This window comes from Amblyomma mixtum, chromosome 9, assembly GCF_055824585.1.
Source record: "Amblyomma mixtum isolate Tamu chromosome 9, ASM5582458v1, whole genome shotgun sequence".
Classification (NCBI taxonomy): Eukaryota; Metazoa; Arthropoda; class Arachnida; order Ixodida; family Ixodidae; genus Amblyomma; species Amblyomma mixtum.
In genome coordinates this window covers 4201392-4224043 of record NC_143020.1, presented here as the reverse complement: position 1 = coordinate 4224043, position 22652 = coordinate 4201392, and the positions used below count along the sequence as shown (strand labels likewise).

General features: G+C 44.7%; 1 non-coding gene and 1 pseudogene across 1 annotated transcript; both read left to right on the top strand.

The window, feature by feature from the left end:
- Positions 1-1127: 1127 nt before the first annotated feature.
- On the top strand, positions 1128-1847 carry LOC149328114 (uncharacterized; annotated as a pseudogene).
- Positions 1848-8257: 6410 nt separating this feature from the next.
- On the top strand, positions 8258-8383 carry LOC149328113 (U5 spliceosomal RNA). The gene has a single exon (XR_016285875.1). It is a non-coding gene; the product is annotated as a U5 spliceosomal RNA (small nuclear RNA).
- The last annotated feature ends 14269 nt before the right edge of the window (positions 8384-22652 follow it).

The following is a 22652-nucleotide window of genomic DNA, read 5'->3' as shown; positions in this document are numbered from 1 at the left end:
GTGTTTTGTCTCTAACCATAACTCACACTCGTTAGTTTTTAAGCCTACGTAGGCAGACTTGTACAGTCCTTCCCATGAAGCCAGTTACTGTACTTGCGAACAGGTCTATAATGTGGCTGTTGGTTTGCTTGCAACAGCTTTCTGATATTTTTAGGTAACTGATCCTTTCATGAGCATAATTATAGTTCTCGTCTGGAGGCAGAATTAAAAGTTTGGAATGTTTGCTTTGGAACTTGATTGTTTTTAAGCCTGTCCTACTCATTTTACCTGACCTAGCACAACACTTGTATGAGATGGTATGCTATTTTCACCGTCTCATCCACATAACACCATGTGAGTTGTTTCACATGTAATCCTGTGTCTTATGGATGTAACCTGTCTTTCACTTGCAGGCTTGACCATTAGAGGAAGCAAATACGGTGTATTTTCTGGACAAAACTCATCAGGTTATAATCTTCACTTTTTCTTCATTAATCTGTTCCTGAATGTTGTCTTTCAAAGAGCAGTGTGAAGAATACAGAAGCTTCAGTTCATAGAGCTCTGGTGAATTATGATGATATTTGCCTTTGATATTCTGGAAAGTTGTTTTCCAGAATATGTGAACTGTTGACCAAACTGTCACCCCTGTGAGTTCTATGCATTGATGTTAGGACTTGCGCAGGCGTCCAAGGCCTCATCAGGTTTTTAACCTTTAGCTTTTGCTTACTCTTGTACCCTGCCTAAGGAGCAAATAAAGAAAACAAAAGTGGCAGTGTGCTAAACTTAGCTAATTGTCATTTGTTGGGTATTAGGCCCACTTGGGTGGGCTTAGCACAGCGTCTATCATGATGGCAGTAATGCAAGTGCTTAGAATGAATTTCAAATGCTACCCTATTTTGTTGGCAAGAATGACATTTTTTGCAGCTGAAATGGTTTCAGCTGCTTGCAGAATTCATTCTAGGGATATCTTTCTTCAGACTTGAATTCTTCTTAAGGCCGACCTATTCAATAAAACTTTTCATAAACATCCACAGCTGTTGCTAATTATGTCCTGTACATTGATCTTCATTTCTCTAGCTCCAGGTGAGCTGTGCAATGTTGGTTCCTGCTGTTGATTGAAAGTATTCTTCCTTTACCACACAGGTTCAGTCGTCACACACAGCGACCATGGTGCACCTCCTGTGCAAGATTCAACTGGTCAAAGGCGCCCAGTGAGCCACTGCATGGAATCTACTCCTTCTGGCAGTGGTAACCACCGGGGTAAACGTGCAGTAAAGAAGGTGCACGAATGCACCCACTGCAGCAAGGGATTCAAAAAAAGATCTCAGCTGGTGGTGCATCTCCGAGTCCATACTGGGGACCGCCCATACCATTGTGATGACTGTGGAAAGCGCTTTGCACAAAAGGCCCACCTGGAGACACACCAGCGCACTCACACTGGTGAACGTTCTTACCATTGTGAGCACTGTGGTAGGAGCTTTGCACGCCAGAGCACCTTAGTGCAACACCAGCGCACTCACACAGGCGAGCGTCCTTACCATTGTGACTATTGTGATAGCAGTTTTGCACACCAGAGCAACTTAGTGAAACACCAGCGAACTCACACAGGTGAGCGTCCTTACCGTTGTGACCACTGTGGTAGCAGCTTTACACAGAGAAGCAGCCTGGTGGCACACATCCGTACCCACACGGGTGAAAAGCCGTATCAGTGCCAGCTGTGCCCCATGGCCTTTGTACAACATTCAATTCTTGCGAGGCATGTGAGATCCCATACGGGCGAAAAGCCCTTCCAATGAGATTTGTGCCATAAGACATTCGCTCAGGGAAAACATTTAAAACTCCACAAAAAGACGATTCACAAAGAATAGCAGCGATTTCAAATGCCCTTAGTCGATATGTTTTCCTATTTACCTTTTTATGTGCGATCTAATGAGATTCTAGCAGAATGCTCTATGATGGGTGGTGGTAGCTAACCTTCGTCTTTCTTTACATTTGTATGTTTTGTTCACGTTTAATGTTTTTTTCAGGAAAATACATTTGTTGTTCCGTTAGGCTAGACACACACTCGCGATAAGTATTTCCTGAACACAGAGTAATCCTGCTATGCTTGTAAACTCGCATGAATGGAAATGAAATCTCGGTCATACGTGGATGGCATCACTTCTCGTTGGAGAGAGATTTTAAAAACATTGTTCCCAATATTACAAAGAGATGTAGCATACCAGAGACGTAATAGCATAGACGTATGCCAGTTTACCGCAAATTGACTACGCACGCGTTGTGGCATGGTTACAATCAGGCAGGGCACTGCGCATTCGGAGCCGGCGCTCAGTAAACAAGTCTGCATCTACGCTACTTCGTCTCCACTGCGCTAAATTTCTATTGCTAATGCCATTTATCTGCCTGCTTCAGTGAAAAGATTCAAGGGGGTAAAACATGCACAACCATTCTTTTTATTCGTGCAGTCTGAGTGGGCGTATTTTTGTGATCGTCATTATAAATTCACTCACTAATATCATTGAACCGATTTCTGTTTGTGTGACAACACAGGAAAACCTGCTCTTGTGTTCATCTTAGTGTGTTTATTCTGGCAGTGCTAGTGGCTGGAATGATTGGCGAACGGCAAGTGTCCGACCTCGTATTGATGTGTCTTGTGTTAGTGTGCACGTTTTAGAACAGTTCTCTGTACTTCGGTATCAAAGCCAACATAAAGAGTTTACGAGCATCTACATCACCATTTCTCAGACCACTATCTCTGCTGGATATAAATGGCATAATATTTGTGGAGCATTATATTCACACCATTTTTATCTGTTGTGGTTGTCAGAATATCAGGTGTTTGTCACCATTTCATTTTGTGCTAGCTTCTTTGTTGTGTTGGTGTTACTTGAAGAAGCCTTGTTTTTTTACATAAGGTGTTCTTGATAACAAGCTGCAGGGATCATGGCTGCTGAAACAAAAATACTGTGATTAGTGCCTAAGACAAACATTGTAATCTTGTAGTGTATTGTAACGCACGTAATTTGGGTCATTTTTGGGAGGTTGCTTAGTGCACATAAGTATTTTATTCCAGTTTCCATTACACATTGTTGAATACGTTCTGGCTGTTTGTAAGGTGTTCATGATAACTAGTTGCAAGGGTCGTGGCTGCTGAAAGAAAAAGTGCTTTGATTGGTGCCTATGAAAAACATTGTTATTTTGTAGTGTATTGTAAAGTTAGTAATTTAGGTTTGTTGTGTGAAATTGCAGATGATTATTTTATTACGTTTGCGATTACAAAATGTTGAATACCTTCTGGCTGTTTGTAAAACTTGCTTGACATGTTGTGCACTAAATTCAAAAGCAGTGCAGTTCTTTGGTTACCTTTTTCTTCGAGTAGCTGGTTTTCTTTTTTTAGCATTTTGCTTCGAGCTTCCACATACATCATTGTGCCTTGCATCCAGGAAAGAATTTTTATTGCCACTTGCTTCAGCACTTGGTTCTAGTTCCCACAGCAAGTCTATTCTGTCTAATAGCATTGCATTTCCTGTGGCACGACAATGGGCGGTAGTTTGGTCGCTTACTTTGGAGAAAACTTTCAACCTCTCTTTTTCTCAGCCACTGTGCATTTACATTCGGTTACATCCATCCATTCCGATAAGAAACATTGAGCAACCTTCTGGAGAATTCAAATTAAATAGCCCCCGCTTTTCTTCGTTGCACGGCAGTAAGTCCTTTCCGTATCTTGCATTCGCATTCTTTGAAGGTCAGGCACAGTTAACGCATATACGCCTCGCGTCCTATATGTAGAACACCGCTTTTTGTTTGTTCTGAAACTCAAAATTTATTCTGTAAACGCTTGTGCCTGCTAACGTAGATTCAAGAGGGTCCAAACTTTTTCTGTATAGGGATCGCATTGCGTTGGTTACGTATTGTGCGTTTTATGCATTCAGAAAGATTGCGGACTCTTGTCTGGAGTCCAGTTTTTCAATTCGGCCTCACTGACTACATTGTAATGCTGCAAGGAAGACACATAACATTTTTGCATTGTCATAAAAGGAAACCACCCCGCGTTATTAGAAATGAGATTTTTGCGTTGGATGGTCACAACTGTCATACCGTGATTGGTGTCTGCGAGAAACATTGCCATGTTGTAGTGTACTGTAAAGCTCGTAATTTGATTAATTGCGTGAAATTGCTCAGTGCACATGATTATTTTATTACAGTAGCCTTTGCAAAATTTTACATGCATTCTGGCTGTTTGTAAGACTCACTTCTTTGACATGTCGTGCATTAAAATGGAATTGCTGTGCGGTTCTTCAAAAAGCTGCTGTTTCTCTTTTTTACCGCAATTTTACTTCGAGCATGCACAGACAGCATTATGCCTTTCATCCAGCGACGAATTTCTATCATCACTCTCTTCAGCTTTCAGTGCTGTTCTCTGATGGCATAGCATTACCGGTGGCACGACAATGTCAGGTAGTTTTCTTGGTTGCTTTGTAGAAAAGGTTGAACCTCTCATTTTCTACACCACCATGCATTTACGTGCTATTCATGCATCCATTCTAATAAAGAATGTTGAAGAACTTTCTTGCTGAATTCAAATTAAATAACCCACTTTGTTGTGTTGCACATATTGTGCAGTCCTCCCCATGCCTTGCACTAATTATTATGTGAAACTCAAGCGCAGTTACACTGCATGTGCTGCCTGCTCCTTTGCAGCTACTTCTTTGTGGACACCCCCACGAGGCATATACATAGGTGCCAGTCTGATTTATTTCATTCAAACAATATAAAATGTATGCTCATGCTGCCATCTTTTATTGGCCTGAGGAGTATAGTGTTCTGCCTGACATTTATGTCCACAGCTATTTCGATGGAGGCTAAATTCTAGAGGCCTGTGTACTGTGCGATGTGATTACACGTTAAAGAACCCCTGCTGGTCGAAATTTCCGGAGCCCTTCACTAAGGCGTCCCTCATAGCCTGAGTCGCTTTGGGACGTTAACCATTCACTTAGGTTCAAGTAAACGACATATACAAGATGTTCCACCTAAAACTTTGCACAATTTTTAAATATAGACTTTTTTAGTTGGAACGCTTTTTTCAGCGTTGCACTGTCAGGAGGGAAACACGACGATGAGTGGGCAGTGCCGCGGGACGGAGCACTCGCGCTAGGCCAGCTGCCAAGGCTGACAAGGGACGATTTTGTTCGGGGTGGGTATCCATCGGATAAAAGCTGGCGCACTAATAGCACTAATAGGACTAATAAACCGTCGTACGTACAAGTTAAGCCGGATAAAATTCAAAGCCTGCAAGGATAGCGATCCGCCGAATGCGATATCGAAACCAAGAGCAAACAGCGTCCAATTTCGGTTTTTCTCTTGCCTCAATTGACGGCCAGTTTCCAATCAACTATACCTTGTGCGCGAGTGAAACCTTGCAGCCTCATATAAGATATAGTTATCTTAGGTTGTCTACTTGATGCTCATAATGTTTATTCGTATTTTAAATGCGCCCACGCCAACCATGCAGGCAAGTTGTGTGACGGCGAAAGCTGCGTCGCGGGCGGCATCAAAACTCGCACGCATTTCCTGTGTTGCCGGTTGTGCCCGTTCCTTATCTGTTGCTTTACATATTCGTGTTTGTGTGTTGTCAGTCTGTGAGAAGGAGCTCTGAAGCAGGAAAACTATGCGCATACAGAGCAAGGATAACTTCATTGCAGCCCTGTGAACGTCACTTTTGTAGCGTGTGCTAATGAAAGTGAAGACATAGTCCGTCTTTGTGCGCGCGTGTCGAAGTGTCAGCGTGCAGTCACGAAAGATTCAGGATAGACATATTCAAGAAAACTTTGCGCAGAATAACACAAGACGAAAGGGAGAAACACGTACACACACACTTGCGCTAGTGTGTGTGTACGTGTTTCTCCCTTTCGTCTTGTGTTATTCTGCGCAAAGTTTTCTTGATTATGTCGCTGCACCAACTGGGCCATCATTCTGCTCTACTAACATTCAGGATTGCTTGTTAACGCCTTACCTAACATGAAAGCCGGAGAGGGGTATAACCACAATACCGAACAAATTTGCTCCAGTTATTCCTTTAAACCTGCTATTTCAACACTTGCATCTACGGGCAAGTAAATGCAACATGCGGTAGGGTTGTAACCGACGTTAACCTATCTAAATTCATTACGTGTGTCTTCTGCCATGACCGTGTCACTCACTCGTTCGAAAGTGAGATTTGCTTGCTTAATTTCTCGTAGCGGGCTTTAGCACAGAGAGCACGTACGTGGCGATCGATGTATGCGTTCTTCTGTGTCCGTAATCGCGTGGAAAATGCTACCGTTCTTTCGGTGTTATGTATGAAAAGTGTTAACGGTGCACTGTGGTGACTAGTGCAAGCTGGTGAACCATATCCCAATGGCGGTACCTGTAGCCAGCAGCCTACGCCGAAAACTGCTTCAAACCGCCACTAGTTACTGCGACTCACCGGGCTTTTTTTTTTCTATGTACAAGTCGTCCCCCTCTGCATGCAGGCATGGCATGCAAGTATTAAATCCTTTTTCCAGGTCCTAATAGCCGCCACGCAGGAATGAAAAGTGCATGTCACCCTCAGTGTTGTCGGTAACGCGTTACAAGTAATGGCGTTACCGGTAGCGTGTTACTTTTTTCGGTAACTTAGTAACGTACTCGTTACCATTTGGGAACTGTAACGGGTAACGTACTTACGTTAACATTTTTCGGTAACGTGAGGTGTCACGTTACTAGTTACTTTTTATTTCAGTTGTCCTCCTCCGCCTCTTTTAAAAAAAACCGAAAATGATGTTGCAAATAAACAAATTCTACCGGTTTTCTCGATGACTCTTGTTGCGGCTCGCATGCATGCCAAAAAACATCTGCCCTTGACGAAGCACTCAACTAAAAAAAAAGCACGAACACGCAGTCACGCACTTGTCTTCACACCCAAACCACTCACACACACAACTCTCTAAAGGGTGGACGCATGCCGAGCCACCAATGGACCATTTGCAGAAATCTGTACGTCAGTTTCTGCGTAAGCTTGTTTTCCAACCAAAAGGTCTCGCTCCCAGGCGACACTCTCGCATTCTTGGTGGAAGCAGTTCCCTTTTCTGAGCAAAGCCAGGAATGTCGCCAGTTTACTTCAAGATGGCCCCAAGAGAGCCGTCGAAGGAGTACAATGGTACAGCACAGAAAAGGAGACTGCATTCAACAGGGCTGTTTCCAACTGTGGCTACGTTTCTAGTTGAGTTCCTAAGCGAGCGAAGCTTACCTCGAACACCCTGACGTAAACACTTGAATTTTTGCGATAATTGTGCAGGTTCAAGTAAAAAAAATTGTTTATGTGCGCAAATATATCTTTTCCGCAACTATGACATTTAAACATTTCTTTATTGCTACACAATTTCCGCGTAATTTCGTAAGAAAACGCACGCCAGAATTGGTGTAAGTTTGTTATGTTCGGCTATGGTTTTTTTATGAAGTTGGAATTAAATGAAGTATGAGCATTATAAAATTGTTATCTTCAGTTCTTACAGTGAAGACGCAGTGATTAAAACTAAGGGCCATTGAGTAACGGCAAAGTAACGAGCGTTACGTTTTTTCGGTAACGGCAACGGTAACGCGTTACCTTTTTTTCTAGGTATAGTAGGGTGGTAATGCGTTTTTTTTTAGTGTAACGAGTAACGTATTTAGTTACTTTTTTTTGGTAATGCCTACAACACTGGTTCTATGCTTGCCTCGCAGTCTGGAAGTCCTGAATTCAATATTCCGCATATTCGAACTCAGGCTATGAGGGACGCCGTAGTGAAGGGCTCCGGAAATTTCGACCACCTGGGGACCTTAAATGTGCACTGACATCGCACTGTACACGGCCCTCTAGAATTTTAGATCCATCGAAATTCGAGTGCCGCGGCCGATTTCGAATCCGTGTCTTTCGTGTGAGCAGCCGAGCGCCATAACCACTAAGCCACCATGACGGACAGGCAGAAATTTTATTTTTCTTTCCATCGTCACATGGATTTTTGGAAGTCATTGTTTTTGGACGTCTGGATATTTTGCTGATGAGTCATATAATTCTCTCGCAATGAAAACCGGCCTCACAGATACCTTAGTAGGATAAACGCTCGGGAGAGTATACGAGCCAGAGCTTGGTCAGGTTTCTTGAAGACAATATTCTCAACCACCTACTCTAGCTTAACTACAGCCTTTCTATACCATATATGGCAAGTGTTCAAAATAAAAAAAAATGATCCCCAGCGCTTCGGTCAGTGCTTAACAAAGACGAGAAAGGCCTCTCCTCAATTCCGCGAACTGATCTTTCGCCTTTTGCTAAAGATCACCGTGGGGAGGGGCATTCCAATGAGCCTATAGGCCAATTTTTGTGGGGCCTTGCCCGTTTCGGTGAGGCCTAATTTTTTTTTTCGCAGAAGCGTCGTGCTTCCTCGTCACCATGTAAATCTAGTTCTCATGAGATGAAAGCTAGAAAAGTACCACGAAAACTTCTTCCCAATGTTGATATCCTCAAATAGGCGGTGTCTGCCTCTTCAATTCATCAGTAATCATGGCAGGTATCAAAGCGTTACAATGGAATTGCCGCTCCATACTCTCTTCTCTTCCAGATCTAGAACTACTTATTCAGAAACATAACCCTGATATCGTGCTTTTACAAGAAACGTGGTTATCACCTTATAAATCATTTTCAATGAAAAACTTTCGAATTTTCAGATTAGACCGAAATGCTGGTAGGGGAGGTGGATTGGTAATCATGCTTTCTAAACACATATGTCATCAGGCATCTATCTCTAAGAAAATTCTTCTCCCTGACCGTGAACGTTTAGCGCTCAAAACTTCATTTCCGCAGTGTGCTGATATTACAATTGCTAATACCTACTTTCCTTTAGGTGTCCACAGGACAGACTGCTTAGACAGGTTGGTGGCTGGCGCAAGCAGTGTAGTTATTGCGGGAGATTTTTATTCCCACCACAGTGAATGGGGAAGTCGCACTGATTCCTGCGGCCAGCTTCTCTAGTCGTGGCTGTCTGCAAATGCTGCACGCTGCTGTAATTCAAGAGATATAACATTTATGCGAGGTGGTGCTCGCTCAGCCATTGACTTAACATTATCAGCAGGTAGGCTAGAGGTGACCGATTGGTTGACAGAAGATTCGGGTACATCTAGTGATCACTTTTCTATAATTTTCACTATCCGGTTATCTCCGCACAACAATAATTGTGTAAACCATAAATTTGTCAATCAAAATATTTATAAAAGTTTGATGTCTGCCTCACTTGCCTCTATAGATGGTACTAGCCGGGATGACAGAGCTCAGCAGGCGGTTTCATTTTTGCAAAGTGCAGTAGACCATGCAATATTCACTTGCCCGCAACAGCCTCTAATAAACAACCGTCTCCCTGGTGGACCCAAGAATGTGAGAAGGCCTATCGTTGCAGAAAAGCGGCCTGGAAGAGGCTATCCTGCAACCAGAGTCCAGCAAATTCGTTAAATTACACATTGTTTTCTGCATCTTTGAAAAGAACAATTGCAAAATCCAAGGAGGACTATACCAAAATTTGAACACTTATCTTTCAAATCCTTGTAATCGGAAGACCCTGTATAGATTCATGGAACGTAACAAGTGTTCTCCAGTCCCTCACCTTACTTCTTCAACAGTGCTATCACCCCAATAGGCTCAGGAAACCCTGGATAGTATTGCTCAGGGACTAGCGGTACGTTTCCAGACTCAAAGAAACGTCCCTCTGCTCGGAATCACACCCTCTTCGGATTATACCGAGGTTGATGCATCAGAGCTCCTCTCAGTCCTGGCAATGATGCATCCCTCAGCTCCCGGACAAGATGGTGTCACTGTTGGTATGATTAAAATTTTAGCCCAGGATTTTACAAGCAACCTCTTAAATATTGTCAATACTTCATTGAAAAATGCATGGATTCCAAGCATTTGGAAGATAGCGAAAATTATTTTATTGAGGAAAGATGCAGGTAAAGGGTACGTCTTAAATAATATTCGGCCAATTGCGCTAACTTCAAATTTGGTCAAATTAATTGAAAGGTTATGCACAGTCATCTCACAAAACATGTCCAGGATGTTAATGGCCTTAGCTCAGCACAGATTGGCTTTCGTCGCGGATGCTCTATATGGACCGCGCATGTGGATCTAGAAAGTAGAATCCGGCTCTCGATACGCAGAAGAGAAGTTTCAGCTTTGGTGACTCTTGATGTAGCAAAAGCCTATGATAGTATAGAACATACTATTTTACTTAACAGACTTGGGCAGTTACATCCTCCAACCTACATTTATGCATGGATATCTGAATTTCTAAAGGACAGATCCTTTTACTGCGCAGAGGGTACCATATGTTCTAATACTTATCATCAATCAAGAGGAGTGCCGCAAGGTTCGGTGCTATCACCCATGCTTTTTAATATTTTGGTCAGTTACATCCCCATCCGTCCTGATATAACAGTTTTTGTGTATGCAGATGATAGATTTTTTCGCCTCGGCCACGGATATCCATTCCCTTTACCAGATTCTGCAGCGATATTTGGATGCTCTTGGAGTTTGGTTGCACCGTATTAATTTATCCCTGAATGTTAACAAATGTGGCATACTGGTATTTCCTCCAGACACGCCTTTGCACATATCATTAGCCCATCACTCTAATCTGATTCCACAAGTGGAATCTGTTACATATCTAGGTGTTACTTACCATCCAACCTTAGATTGGAGTCTTCATATAAAGAACAACGTGCGTAAAGGAGAACGCGCTCTAGGCCGGCTGACACGAATCGCCAATAAAAGGTTTGGGATGCGCCGCGACACATTATTGTTACTATACAAAGCTTATGTAAGACCTATACTTGAATTCAGTTGCATTCTGTTCTCTGGTAGCGCAAGCTACAAGGTCACACCCCTAATGTTACTGGAAAGCTGTGCTCTACGTCTCTGCCTTGGTCTCCCAAAATCAGTTTCAGACGCCCTGCTTTATCTCGAAGCCAGTATGCCCGATTTAATTTCCCGCTTTCAAATACTCATGGTGCGAACTTTCCTCAGGTCGTTGGACCTGATGACTAATGTCAAAGCTCCTATTTTTGTGTCTCAGCCGGCCTTATTTTTTTACCATCATTGGCCACGATATCAAATGCCACAAATTACTTTAACGCAGAAACTTTTGTTGTTTATCTCAGTTCTTTTCATTGGGTTGACGACACGCCGGCAGCAGTGGAATACCATTTTGACCACATCTTCCCATCTCATGCGAAACACATGCCTACAAACATTTTAAACGGCAATCTTTCTGGTCATATAGCGGAATTCCCCCATCATGTGGTGATTTCTACCGATGCCTCCGTCAGCTGCCAAAAAGCTGCAGTTGGCATCTTTTCGCAGGATTGGGCATGGAGCTATTCTGTCCGTCCCCCAGATTATATCCCTATATTCTTTGCAGAGTTTTTGGCTCTTGGAATGGCCCTGCACAAAATTCTGTGTCATGTATCTCACGTTATCATCCTGGCTGATTGTTTGTCAGTTTTAGTCTCCCTTGAAATTTCCCAAAAAGATTTTTTGTGCCGTTTCCTGCGATTTTTTGTCCCGTCCGCTTTAAAGGAGGTCCGTTTTTTCTGGGTTCCTGGTCATGCAGGCATTCATTCAAACGAGGTGGCTGATTTTTCAGCAAGGTCAGCTCAGCAAGGTCAGCTCTTGTGTCTCGTCTTTGATTGCGCTGTTTTTTAAATTCCAATAGCGGGCAAGCGTAGCTGGGGGCGGCAATGTGCTAAGTGGACGGAGGAGACTAGGAATTTTGCGGGGATAATGTAACCACAGCTGGCAAAAGATTAGGTTACGAGACAGCCGTTTGCCTTGCAGTGGGCATATTTAGGCTGATAATGACGGTTTCAGAATTTTAGTTTTTATTTTTTGCGTAACGTCAGCAACATACCCGGAAGTTTCTCACCACCTAAAATTGAGAAAGTAAGTTCCGTGCTACTTGCTCAGGCAAACTTCTGGGGTGTTTAAGCGCCCGAGCTCGAAACTTCCGCTTCACTTTACTCGAAGCCTCCATTTCAAAGCCGTTGTGCGCAAACGTACTACGGTCATATGACCTCATTTGACCAATCGTAACTAGCGCCCATTTTCCTAACCACGTAGGTGCGATGTCAGAGCACGTTAAAGAACCCCAGGTGGTCGAAATTTCCGCAGACCTTCACTGCGCCGTCTCTCATAGCCTGAGTCGCTTTGGTAAGTTAAACCCCCATGAACCAACCAACCAATATTTCAATTGACCGCTGAGGTTTATATATTTGACATGCAGTACCCCGGATAGTTTCCCGGAAATACTGGCCAGCGTAGTTCCTGTTGAATATCAATGAACCACAACCTGCTTGTCAGCCTTTGTCAAAAGTTTGGAGCACAGGGGGTCTTCTTTTGAGCCACACTAAATGGGTCCCTAGCGCTCCAATGGGTCTCTAGCGCTCCAAATTTCCTGGACAAGAGAAGATTTCTGGTACTGCCCCCTGCAATAGGTACGACTCCCATGAAAGCTCCTGAAGTCTCAATATAAAGCTTGGAAGTGAAACCCCTGGGCTCTAAACTTTTGACAAAGACTGTACGCATCATTAACGGACTAACCAGTGGCTACGAACAGGGGCATCTCTGCTTGACAGCTGTGGCATGAGACGGTCTAGTGTCGAGACGCGGCGTCTTGTTCTACTTAAGACATGTGGTTAATAATAACATTATCTTCGGTTTAACATTTCTCGAGCTTCTCATATCGTTAGTACTAGGCTACCTACAAAACACACACAAAACATTGCTATCAACAATTCTGTTCTTCATTTCCACTAGATGCCCTTTGCTGCAGTGAATGACGGAATGATGTTACGCGAGTGTCCTTGAGTGGCCGCGTTTAGGGAGATTTCGGTTCCTGCAAGGCAACATTGTAAGTTGCCTAACAGATCATAAATGACGCGCTTAGCTCTATGCCACTGTTGTGTTTTAAAGCCAGATTCCTACTATTGGTGGTACAACTTACGATTTCGATGCGGATGAGACAGTGACCTTCAATGCCTCACAAAGTCAAACCGAATTGCGTGGTGGTATGGCCCAAGCTATGGTAGTATACGAGCACGTGATCATATCACTGTGACAACAGGGTACCGCACCTTAACCTTTACCCTTGACATTCGGCTTGACCTTTGATATGAGACAGTGGGCACCACATTGACAATGACCTTCAGTGCTCCACAAGGTCAAAAGAAACTTAACTGGGTCGTGGTATGCCCAGAGCTATATTATTACGACCACGGGATCATATGTATCTGACCATTGGGTACCTGACCTTGACCTTTAACTTGACCCTTGATCTTGATATTTTATTTCATACAGTGTAGACTATGCCTAACAGATCTTTTGCTCGTGTAACTAGCTTCAAGCCGAGTTGAACCCAAGCCATTTTTTTTGCAGTTGGATGTCACCTCTGACATCATCAAGGGCACCCAGGACTACGGCAGTCAGGCTGCAGTCTCACTTCACACCTTTTACACATCGTGCATCAAAGAGATATGGCAGGAGGACCAGCGAGTCCGGGATGTTGCGGCGGCCGTGCTAGAAATCACCAACACCACCACGCGAACAAGTGGCGCAAGCTTACTTCGTTTGGGCCTTGTGGTGAATAAGCGGTACGGCCTGCCGTTCATCTTCGAAGTATTGAGTTCAGCAGGCAAAACACCGCGGCTCATGTTCGTTAGATTTACACCTCGTGTCGGTGACCACCAACATCACTGCGATGCTTCCTGCTCTGATGTCACTCTCTCCATCCTTAATTCGCACTTTGGCACTAATTATACCATAGAGCACGTCTCGAAGTGGGAACAGAAATTTCCGGCTGCCTCTCCAAAACGATCGTCCGTGTCTTTGACTGAGATTAGAGATGCTTTCGGACATCTTGAAGCGTCCCAATTCAAGAACATATTGCTCAAGTTCCTTCTAGATGTCGACCGTGCGAAAATAATTTCTGCCATAGCTAAAGCGGGCCTCTTTGCGGACATTCGGCTTCTGATAGACCCAGACCATCAGCCGTTGGCGTCGTTGTACGTGATGCTTCTTGTTACTCTGCAAGCCATGCGTTACATTACACAGGGCAACACACTAAGTTCACCTGATATGCGTAGCGAGAACGTCTGTCAAAGACACGTACGCCGGAGCTACCACCTATGGCGCGTAACGCACGTGACGGCACTCGCGACTCCCGCTAAAAACCGCCAGCTGCACAAAATATTCGAAGCTACACGGCGACGGTTCATTGACTATGACCCACTTCGGCGGCTGATGGCAGCCGGAAACGACACTGACAACTTCCGGGCCGTAGTCGCCAACGTATCGCTCATGCTACCTGGAGACCTGGTCTTCAGAGAGCCAGCCGTGCCGCACCTGACCTCCCAGGGCTTCCCCCGGAACTTGTTCTTGGCTTTGAACTTCGAGTTCGAGGAGACAGTTCGACGTGGCGTGCCCTGGTTTCGAGACAACCCCGACAGCAGAACGGCGGACCGCATGCTCTTTGCGAATGAGACCAGTCTGTAGGTGTCATCACTGAGCTACGGGTGGCTGAGTTCCGGTACCACTGACCCACCGCTCGCCGATGCTGCGGTCATTGCGAGTCGCATGGCCGTCTTGATGTGGCTCAAACTGGTCAGCTGGAAGGACTGGTCACGAGAAACGAAGACAGCTCTTCAATCACACAGGTGTCGATAATGCGGAAAGGAAGCGATCACTCCCGAAAGAACGCGTTCTTGCATGCAGCAGACTGTTTTTGTTGCGGCTCCCATCACGTTCAAGATGAAGTTTACTCTATTCCTTGCATGCTAGCGTCGTGAAAATGGTTACAGAGTAAGTGGCGTCCGAGGCAGGCGCCTTCGCTGCGAACGTATTTTCAGACGCCTCTGGGGCTCCGCTTCTGGCAAATTGTACATGCTTTAGTCGAGGGTTTGACGGCCTACCGTCTGGTCAGGTATCATGCTGATGAGGAGTACTGGTCATCGGCCAAGGCCAATAAAGTTGCAATTTTTTTACGTTTCGGGAGCACTGCGGCTCCCTTGTTCACTATCCTAACAATTACAGTTAACAATTATAGTGAACAAGGGAGCCGTAGTGCTCCCAAAACTTCAAATTTTTTTTTATTTATTTACCTTCGCCAGTGACCAGTACTCCTCTTCATTGTACATGCTTGACATGAAACCCGTGATTATCATTTGTTTGCTAACAGCTAAGCCTTAATCGCTTAAGATACCCTCCGTTGCTTATGTGCCGTGAAACCAAAAAACACTTCGTCTTATAAATTGTGGCAGTAAAACGAGTCCGTTCCTCCTTTATGTCCATTAGTTTTCGCGCGTCTATAATTCGGCAGAGTAGACCATAGTACGAAGTTTCTTTGAACAGAGGCGCGAACAGATCAGCTTTGCTGGTCACTGCACGAGAGCGCTATGCTATCGCCGCAGCTGATCATGCCTCGTGTTAAACTGCCACACGCACTTGCATTGTGGATTCGTCGTCGTCATCATAAACTTCCTTCTGTGCGCGTCACGAAATAAAAAAAAGCGCTTTCAATCATGCTTTCAGGTATACGGGCGTTGGTTCCCACCTGCAAAAACCTGCTTTCGCACAATATTTTCTACTCAGGAAAGCTAAACCGCCAGCAATGCTTTGCACTTTGGGCGAAGGACCAGACACTGCGCACAACGGAAAACTGTCCGTTGTATTGCGTGGCACACAGCTACACACGAGACATGCACTTAGGACATGCAGGGACGCACTGATTATAGAGCTCACAGTTCGCTCACAACGGCTGTGATACACACCGTGATAATAAATGCAGTCCGGTTTCGTCACAGCCTCTACCAGAATGCAACAAGAAAACACGACGCTCCCTGTCTTATTACCACATAACATCTACGTGTTAGTAGCGCTGAACGCACAGCAGTGAACAAAAAGATAATTTCAGTTTTTAGAATATTTTTACCGCACTGGAGCTTTCGCTCAACTTTGGTGGGACAATAATTTCAAGACATTTTACATAATAGCAACCACTTTTATCGTCATAACAAGCTACAATTGTTCCTACGAAATATTTAGCGCTTAAGCGCTGTTCCGATGGGTACCGACCCCGAGCAAAATCGTTCGTTGTCTGTTCCGTTGTTTGTTCGCAGTTGGCCTATCGCGAACGCTTCGTCCCGCGGCACTGTCCGTTCATCGTCACTTCTACGTAGCACAAATGCATGCATTCTCACTGATTCGTATGTAGTGAACATGCTGTGCAGATTTTGAAGTACTGCTTTCTGCGCTCTTTCAAGTTATAAATGCGCAGTGTCTGTCTCATATATCTCAATGGACACCTTAAACGCGCCGTAAGGAAAGGGAGGAAGGTGGGAGTGGAGGAAAAAAGAGAGGGAGCGGTGTTATGGTGGAGGTCTCCGGAATAATTTAGACCACCTGGGGATCATTAACGTACACACACAGCACAGCACACGGGCGCCTTTTGCGTTCCGCCTCCATCGAAACGCGGCCGCCGCGGTCCTTTCGAACCCGGGTACTCCGTCTCGGTAGACGAGCGCCTTGACCACTAAGACACCGCGGCGAATCATCGCTGGGACTTCATCTAGACCTTCATGAATTAGGGGGTGGCGAGCGGGTTGAGTCGGAACCTGGTATGACGTCACATTACATGTTGTCACGTGACTCGGTATGTCGCTACGTTGCGCCATTGTCACGTGATCTAGTGTGACGTCCCATTACGTCGTTTTCACGTGACCTGTCATGACGACACACTCGTAGGATGTCATCACTGGTCATATCATTAGTCTTGGCGTCAACTGATTAGTATTATTTAGGTGTGATGTCATCATCATCGTGACGTCACATGGTGCCGTTTCTTGCAGACATGGCATTGAAAGTGAGCCGTCTAATGATTTCGCATTGAAACAGTCTCGTAATTCCTATTTTGAGGTTATTGTTGACAATACTTTTCATGCAGGGAATGCGTGCTGAGCGCCTCACACGCCGAGTACCTCGACAACATGCACCGTGTGGTAGGGCTGAAGATGGGGCTACAAATCGCCGCCATTGTCGGGGCTACTGGCACATCCCGTGGTGAGGCCGTCACGCCAGCGGATGCAAGAGCTAGCTGGTACACAGTGCAGGACGCTTGGAGCCTCTACCGGATGTCCGAAGCCGAATTCTTCTACGCCCGCTGCGCCTACTACCGTTGCAGCATCGCTTCGCAGGCTAGAGCTCTAGTGAACGAACTTGTCAGGAGAAACGCTGACTTTGCCACAGCGTTTCAGTGCCCCGTGGTTGATTACGGTGACTGCATGAACATTACTAGGCCGAATAATTCACAGAATGATCTGAATATGCGGTTGTGAAGGACATACCCGCCTAGTTATATTGCCGTATCTTTTTCAGTACCCACCTTGTTTATCGTTTATTTTTGGTCTTGTTTGCAGAGGCTGTTAGACTAGGTTACTTTGAAGATGTGTGGCCCCTGGACTGTGGACTTCGAAAATCGGATGATTATCTAATTGCTCTTTTCTATTCATGTATGCTGCTTAACCTAATTGAGCTTTTCATACTTTGAGACATCTCTAATTTGTTATAACTGCGAACGTTTGTCCAGACAGATACATTTCACGTCACGAGCCCTTCCGCCGCCTGAGGTTGTTTTAAAACTTACCTGCTTTCGTCACCAACTATCAAGTGATGAAATATCGCTCCATGCAATTTTTACCATTTATGAGCGTGAATATTAAGCATCATTTAAGGACACTTAAACGTATCATTTTCTTCTACTATAAATGTTCTGAGGAGCTAGCTTTAGAGATCTGAAATGTTATGAGGATTTAAATCCACCAAATTAAAATTCCCGTGTGTGGAGTTTTCATGTGCTGTTATTCTGCTCTGGGATCTTGGCGTGCTCAGGCCGGCGCGCGTAGGAGCATCTCAATGAAGCTCACCGATAATCCAGCAATAACAGTTATTCGGGCTCTTTTTTTGTCACAGGTACTGCTGGACTTACTGTAGCTTCACGAATGCAAGTTGCACTTTATATTGACTTATAAATTTGAAATAAATGAGCGAAACTGCTCTGCTGATGACAGCACAGGATCACAGTCGTATGCCGTCATAATAGAGCAGCTTTGGGCACCCAACCTTTGTGTTTGGGTTTGTGGCACCAGCCCAAATCTCTTTGCGGACGTCCCTGCATGACTCCTTAAACGTCACAAGGCATTAAAAGTGACGCCCAACAGTCAATCGCCGTTGATGCGGAAGAAATCTATGCGAGGTGCTCTGCGTACTTCCGCTATTCAAGCCTTCGCGAAAGCGACAGAAATCACTGTTCTAGGCGCTGGTTCCTAAATGGTACACGCTAGTTTCGCGGTGTCTTCTTCCCTTTGGGGCCTCTTAAGAACGTGCGTACAGCGTCAGTACTTACTTGACGTCCCAGTTTTAAGCGACAGGACAGCGAGCTCCCGTTAGGCGCGGAAACAAGTTTCAAGCGTAGTGAAAAAAAGTGATGTCATCGCTCGAACATATCGGCACAATTATCAATTACGAGGAAAATCGCTGAGAGCCATCTCTCTTGGGTAAGCAGAGCTATTTGTAATGGTAATATAACTTCCCCAAGTGCCCTCCTGACTGCAACGTCGATTTACGGCACCTCATCTGGACTTGCCCGGCGTAGTGAGCCTCCGCATCCGCTGCAGCTCTGTCCGCCACATTCGGACATACGAAGACTGGAGGGCATCCAGCGTCGACGCCAAACGCAAGATCAATGCCCTGCTTGTGCGACGTCCTAGCCTTCATCTAAACCTTACCTCACTTCCATCTTAGGGCTCACCAAAACATGGAGGAAGGAAAACTAAGGTGAACTGCACGCCAGAAACTGTGCCGGAAGTCAGCCGCTTTCGCAAGGACTGCTGGGAGTGACGTAAAAAAATGTCACGTAACAGCCTCTCCTCAATTCTTTCGTTGCTCCATGGTCCAAAAGCATTGATGAATGAATGCTCAGTCGCGAGTGTCTATGTTTCAGTTGGGTGCTACAGAATTTATGTTCATTTTCAGCGCATCACCAGGTTAACTAGAAACATAATTAAAAATAAAAACCAGCCGACAAGTTAGGTTTTCTATGATTTACTACTTTTTATATTCTTTACACTTTCGTACTCCATTAGCTAGTTTCGTACTTTTTCCACTCCAAGCTCTTGAAAGCCATTAGGCGCGGTAGTATTCCAGGAACGGCAGAAGGGGCATGATTCTGAGGTAAATGCCCTGAAAAAAAAAGGATTATCAGCGAGAGGCTCAACTATTCGTTTTCGTGAATCGGTGCATCCAGTGTACTTTGCTTTAGAACAGTGGTTTCGGATAACTTGAACGTGCACCAACGTTTCTGCAACGTTTTCGTGCAAGTTCAGTGTGAGCAGAAAAACGCCTGTATGTAATTTAACGAACAGTATGTGCAGCTAGCCAAGCAGGAACGAGCACATTCAATTTCTAGGTGTTGCTTACATTGTAGGATGCCAGGGATGCAGGATATAATAACGCTTTCAGAAAGACTTCTTTTTTTAATCCGGTATCAAACCACTAGAACAACTTAATGCACCGCCAACAGTCCTGAATAATACCAAAACGCAGTGTTTAGGTGCCGTGGTTAATGTAGCCCGGCATTGGTGGTTAATGTAGCATGTAGGTTCCACATAGGGCCATCTGCATATGCCATGACTTTTTAGGGGCGGCTGGCTTTATGTCAGAGCTGAAGGCTGGCCCAACCTTTATGCCAGCCTTGAGCCGAGCATCCTGGCATGTGATCGCAGCCCAATCAACTGCCAAGCTTGTTTTGCTGCTTTAGTCGGCTGCCGACCAGAAGCCACTGAACAGCTGATGGTTGGCAGTCGGCCTGCGCCGCTTGGGATGTCACATATAATGTCCGTTAACCTTGTGTTTTATTGAAAAGCAGCGCAAGGTTCAATTGGCAGCATTTCTCCGCGGATACTGAAGCAGACAACCGTCTCGGCGAAAAAAAAAAACTATTTCTCTCTTCGAAACTCCCATACGCAGTGACGTCTATAAACCGTGCAACGATAGACGAAAAGTAGTGCTACGCAATCGCTGGCGACGACCACAGCCTTCGCGATGTTTTGTAAAATGCATATTTATTCTCTAGCACCCAGAAAAAGATAGTTAAAATTTTTCCTTCAAGAAGTTATCCAGGATTAACGTCAGATTGCATGAAATACCTTATTTGTTTATTAGTTATCGCTATCATAAGGAAGTGTCGTCTTGATGTCGCCCGTACAGAAGGCTAATTTAGCGGTAATTATTGTTTGTCATGCTAGTTGAATAATCTGAAGTAATCGTCACGAAACACCATCTCAGGAATTTTTCTATAAAAGAAGCAATCGAAACTTGAAGGTCCCCCTTTATCCGCGTCTAACATTCTTGGATAATGTTTTTGAGTATTGGAATATTGTTAGGTACTGTTTTCTAAATATTGGAGGCAACAGTCCATTCTTCCGATGTTAGCAAAAGCATTCAAAGTTTTTCCATCGCTTGCATTTAGCACTTAAGATCACCATAGGAAAGCAATGGGGAAGGTTTCTGACGATGTCAAGAACATTAATGGCAAGAAATTGCCAGTCTGCTGACGGGAGCGTTGAATATATATTGAGCGTTATAGTAAAATCTTACAATATATAAATAAAATGCGCTCATAAACTAATTCCTGTTAAAAAATTCTTTTCTCCACAATTTTTCGGTATCATAGCAACAAATGTGTTTTCTTTGTAGCATAGCGTGAATAACAAGACTACTGCTTGCCCTTAGTTGATTCAACAAGTCAGAGAAGGTTTTCCACTGCAAATATTGCGCGCCATTTATGATCAGCGGTCACGATTAGCAAAGCTTCAACGCATATATATGTGCATTCCGTGTTTTAGTGCGAGGATCGGCGTATCTGGAACTGACTCCTCATTATGAGCAAAACGTTTTATTTAACTTGGTGACTAAAGCAGGTTAACGCAATTAACTAGTTACTATTAGAAGGGTCAGTGCAAATGAAAATGGTGAGGTCCTTCAGTCGGTATACACAGTCACAGGTCGCCCACCTGCCATTGCGGCAGGTGGCAACGAACTTTCATATGTTAACTCGCATATAACAAAATTTCGTTCCTACATCGCATATAACGAACTGTTATGTCTGGACCTCAGATGTAACGTGCTTAGTGCGTTGATCTCGGATATAACAAACCTAGCTGCACCACCTCGGATATAACGAAACTATGGCTTCTAACGCATTCAAACGATTCACCGAGGATCACCTAGGCGTTTTATTTTTTTTTTTTGCAATATTCACTTCAAGATCACCTGAAGATGTGCGTTGCAACCTTGTCGCCACAGGTCACGAATATCCATACTTTGTACTTCGATATATCTCCTTCGTGGAGGATAAAGAAAAGGGTTTACATTAAGAACAATGCAGCGAGCTATGGAAAGAAAAGTGATTGTTGTAATGTTAATAGGCCGCAAGTGGGCAGAGTGTGAGAACAAACGTGGGTTAATGACGTCCTAGTTGCAGTCAAGGGGAAGAAGTGGGCTTGGGCAGAGCATGTAATGCGAAGGCAAGATAACCGCTAGTCCTGCAGGGTAACGGAGTGGATTTCATGAAAAGGCAAGCGTAGTAGGGGGCGGCAGAAAGTTAGGTGGGCGGATGAGATTAAGAAGTTTGCGGGGATACGGTGGCCGCAACTGGCAAAGGACAGGGTAACTTGGAGAGACATGGGAGAGGCCTTTGCCCAGCAGTGGGCGTAGTCTGGCTGATGATGATGATGAGAATGATGACATCTGGAGACAACTTTTTAACCTGTTCTGTTACGGAAGGAGAGATGGCTGCTTTTTACAGCCGCACGCGCCGCTGTAGTAGTAGTCCCTGGTGTAGCTGGTGGGTGCGTTACCATGGGCGACCACTCGGAGCTCGGCTATCGTGGACGGAGGATAATCTGATGTGAGCGGAAGAATGCGTAACCAGTGAGTGGTTACCACCAGAACAAAACGGAAGGCGATTGCCGTACAACAAGTTGGGTATAGTCAGAGCGGAGGATTGTCACACGGTCAGTTTGCGGCAGCTGCTACAACGCGCACCGCCGAGGAGGGGATGATCGGAAGCACTGTGCGCCTATTGCAGAGCGTCGGACTGGAGAGGCGAGGTAGTCAAAAAGCAAGTATGCGTGTAAAACCAGAAACAGCTCTCTAGGACTATGAAGAAATGAAGTCTCTTTCATATTTGCTATCTCAATGTACCATGAAACATAAATACATTGTCAGCTGTCACTGAATCTCGCGTTACAAAGTGATAACCATCCCGTCACTATTTTTTCTCAATTTTTAGTTACTTTTATGACGAAACAGTTCCAAGAAAACCCTTCGCGATTTCGATGGGTTTTATTTAAGGCTCACGAATCAACCACAAACAAGGCCTTTTAATCACAAAATTCAATAAATTCTAGGCTGCGGTACTTTATACCAGAGCGTCGCAATCGATTCTGTTCATTTCAAATCAAATACATTTAAATCTACTGACGTGAATCTTGTACCAAGCCCTTAAGCATGACTGATGGCGGCT